The following is a 4278-nucleotide window of genomic DNA, read 5'->3' as shown; positions in this document are numbered from 1 at the left end:
TTCAGTAGTGTACAGTACCATTAATTCTCAAACAGACATACAATATGTAACATGGTTCCATTCAAGTCAATAGTGGAGAGGTCAACAGAAAAGTATTATTGTCACAGTACCATAGCAATCCGCACAAGCGGGAAATATGCCTTCAAACTAGCCTTTGAGGCAGCTCAGCCTCCAAGGATGATGTTTAACCAACTCAATCCAGAGTTGGTAAACATCAGTCTGGCAGGCAGAGCTGTGTGTGTGTGGTGTGTGTGTGTGTGTGTGTGTGTGTGTGTGTGTGTGTGTGTGTGTATGTGTGTGTGCATGCGTGCGTGTGTGCAGTGGTGTAAAGTACTTAATTAAAAATACTTTAAAGTACTACTTTTTAAATACTTTTCTATACTTTTACTTCACCACATTCCTAAATAAAATAATGTACTTTTTACTCCATACATTTGCCCTGACACCCAAAAGTACTCATTACATTTTGAATGTTTAGCAGGACAGGACAATGGTCCAATTCACACACTTATCAAGAGACCATCCCTGGTCATCTCTACTGCCTCTGATCTGGGGGACTCACTAAACACAAATGCTTTGTTTGTAAATTATGTCTGAGTGTTGGAGTGTACCCCTGGCTATCCATAAATAAATAAAAACACTACAATTGTGCCTTCTGGTTTGCTTAATTTGAAATAATGTATACTTTTACTTTTGATACTTAAGTACAGTACCAGTCAAACGTTTGGACACACTTACTCATTCCAGGGTTTTTCTTTATTTGTCCTATTTTCTACATTGTAGAATAAACTATGAAATAACACATATGGAATCATGTAGTAACCAAAAAAGTGTTAAACAAATCAGATTCTTCAAAGTAGCCACCCTTTGCCTTGATGACAGCTTTGCACACTCTTGGCATTCTCTCAACCAGCTTCATGAGGAATGCTTTTCCAACAGTCTTGAAGGAGTTCCCACATATGCTGAGCACTTGTTGGCTGCTTTTCCTTCACTCTGTGGACCAACTCATCCCAAACCATCTCAATTGGGTTGAGGTCGGGTGATTGTGGAGGCCACGTCATCTGATGCAGCACACCATCACTCTCCTTCTTGGCCAAATAGCCCTTACACAGCCTAGAGGTGTGTTTTGTGTCATTGTCCTGTTGAAAAACAAATGATAGTCCCACTAAGCGCAAACCAGATGGGATGGCGTATCACTGCAGAATGCTGTGGTAGCCATGTTTGTTAAGTGTGCCTTGAATTCTAAATAAATCACAGACAGTGTCACCAGCAAAGCACCCCCACACCATCACACCTCCTACTCCATGCTTCATGGTGGGAACCACACATGCAGAGATAATCCGTTCACCTACTCTGCATCTCACAAAGAGGTTGGAACCAAAAATCTCAAATTTGGACTCCACCGGTCTAATTGCTCGTGTTTCTTGGCCCAAGCAAGTCTCTTCTTATTATTGGTGTCCTTTAGTAGTGGTTTCTTTGCAGCAAATCGACCATGAAGGCCTGATTCACGCAGTCTCCTCTGAACAGTTGATGTTGAGATGTGTCTGTTACTTGAACTCTGTGAAGCATTTACTTGGGCTGCAATCTGAGGTGCAGTTAAGTTTAATGAACTTAACCTCTGCAGCAGAGGTAATCTGGGTCTTCCTTTCCTGTGGCAGTCCTCAAGCGAGTCAGTTCCATCATAGCGCTTGATTGTTTTTGTGACTGCACTTGAAGAAACTTTAAAAGTTCTTGAAATATTCCGGATTGACTGACCTTCATGTCTTAAAGTAATGATGGACTGCCGTTTCTCTTTGCTTATTTGATCTGTTCTTGCCATAATATTTTACCAAATAGGGCTATCTTCTGTATACCACCCCTACCTTGTCACAACACAACTGATTGGCTCAAACGCATTAAGAAGGAGAGAAATTCCACAAATTAACTTTTAACAAGGCACACCTGTTATTTACATTCCAGGTGACTACCTTATGAAACTGGTTGAGAGAATGCCAAGAGTGTGCAAAGCTGTCATCAAGGCAAAGGGTGGCTACTTTGAAGAATCTAACATCTAAAATATAGTTTGATTTGTTTCACACTTTTTTGGTTACTACATGACTCCATATGTGTTATTTCATAGTTTTGATGTTTTCACTATTATTCTACAATGTAGAAAATAGTAGAAATAAAGAAAAACCCTTGAATGAGTTGGTGTGTCCAAACTTTTGACTGGTACTGTATATTTTTTCGTATATTTTAGCAATTACATTTACTTTTGATACCTAAGTATATTTAAAACCAAATACTTTTAGAATTTTAGTCAAGTAGTATTTTACTGGGTGACTTTCACTTTTACTTGAGTCATTTTCTATGAAGGTATCTTAACTTTTACTCAAGTATGACAATTGGGTACTTTTTCCACCAGTGTGTGCGTGTGTGTGTGTGTGTGTAGTTGCATTCTTGCCATTCTTTTCATGCATAAATACTTCATAAACTTGGGTCAAGTACCGTAAATGTTGTGTGTTTTTGCATGAATGTATAATATTGTTAATATTATAATACTAATTGCGATAATCAACATAATGAAATGGTGTATCAATGTGTGTATGTTTCCAAAAACAAAAATGAACAAACAGTTCAAAACTTTTTACACTATTTACCTTAAAATAATAAATACAATATATACAACAATATAACGATAAATACAGCAAGCTGTTGTTTTTAAAGCCCTTTTCCGAAATGTGCTGTTTTCTAAGGCAAGAAATAGCTGTTTTATTAGTGTTTGTTTGTTTGTTTCTGAAATGGTTGTAGTTCCTGGATGGTACATTGAATTGAGTTTGTAATGGATTTTGTAACATATTAAAATGATTCGTAATAACATGTTCTTGAACAATCACCATCATTCAACATCTCCTTTTTCTCTTAAAACCACCAAAAACCTCCATCTCTGTCACTCTTGGTCAAGACATTCAAAAACTACAAAAAACAAACAAACATGGAGGCAGTGAAATGGGCTTCTAGGTTAAGACACCCGCCATAACTGTAGTTCATAAGGATGTAAGACATAGAAAAGGCAGATAGATAGACACAGTGAAAGACATAGCAGTTGTTGTAACTTCCACATTCTATAGACGTTTTGAATCTAACAGTTCAAATAAATTCAAAAACATATTTCTGTTATTCCCTGGGTATGAAAACAGAAAACGTTTAAAACGGAAATTAGTGTTTTCATTGGACAAATTCTGGTAGTACCTCCTCCATTTCAAGATCATTTCTTCAGTTTCCTACTGAACATGACCCTATTTTGATCATACATGTTGTTAGCCATAGACACTGCCGATATTGTTTAAAAGATTACTTAAACATTTTCAGACAGTCACAGATTCTATCCAAATAGCACAGCTTGTTCTGCCAAAGACATTTGTACCTTTGTGTACACATGTTTTATACCGATTCCTACGCGCTAGTAAGATATTTAATAAATATTGACATCCTGGTACTCAGAGGATTCAGTGGCATTGCTATAGCCTGGTCCCAGATCAGTTTGTGCTGTACAACCAACTCCTATGGTTGTTGAGTGACGATCATAGGAGTGGCTAGATAGCAGAGACAGATCTGGGCCCGTATTTATCTAGTCTCAGAGTAGGAGTGCGGATCTAGGATCAGGTCCTCCCTGTCCACAATGATCTGATTAATTATGATCTAAATGATAAAATACTTTGAGATGCTTGATACATATGGCCCTAGGCTACCGTTACACTTCCACACCAGCAGATGGCGTACCTTTATATATATGCGGCCCATGGTCACCTGACACCACCTGCGCTGCCTGGCTGGCTGAGCCACTGAGACCTGTGAGAGTGCATTTCAATGAGCTTCCATGACTCACACTTAAGCGGTCAAGCATGACAAAGTAAAGTGTGTGCGCGCTATAAAAATGTATGCACTCACTAACTGTAAGTCGCTCTGGATAACAGCGTCTACTAAATGACTAAAATGTAAATGTTAAATGTACTGTATATAGCCAGGACAAACATATTTTCACGATTTCACTAATATCATCAAAATCAATGAATCATAGCATGTTTTTGGGCTCATTCGGTAGTTTTTACCTGATAATGTAGAATCCTTCTGGAAAATAATGTTAAAAGTACCATTTATATTCCTAAAACATACATTGAAAGTTATACTGTGGCTGCTTCCTGTTGTTATGGCTTTTTATTCATGGCCCAGTGTCAAAACACCGGTTTTAGATGTACAAATTCATTATCAATTTGTTGAAATAAGTTGTGATATTTT

The sequence above is a fragment of the Coregonus clupeaformis genome, chromosome 8, assembly GCF_020615455.1.
Source record: "Coregonus clupeaformis isolate EN_2021a chromosome 8, ASM2061545v1, whole genome shotgun sequence".
In the NCBI taxonomy this organism is placed as follows: domain Eukaryota; kingdom Metazoa; phylum Chordata; class Actinopteri; order Salmoniformes; family Salmonidae; genus Coregonus; species Coregonus clupeaformis.
The sequence above is the reverse complement of the archived record's forward strand: the minus strand, read 5'-3'. Positions refer to the sequence as shown.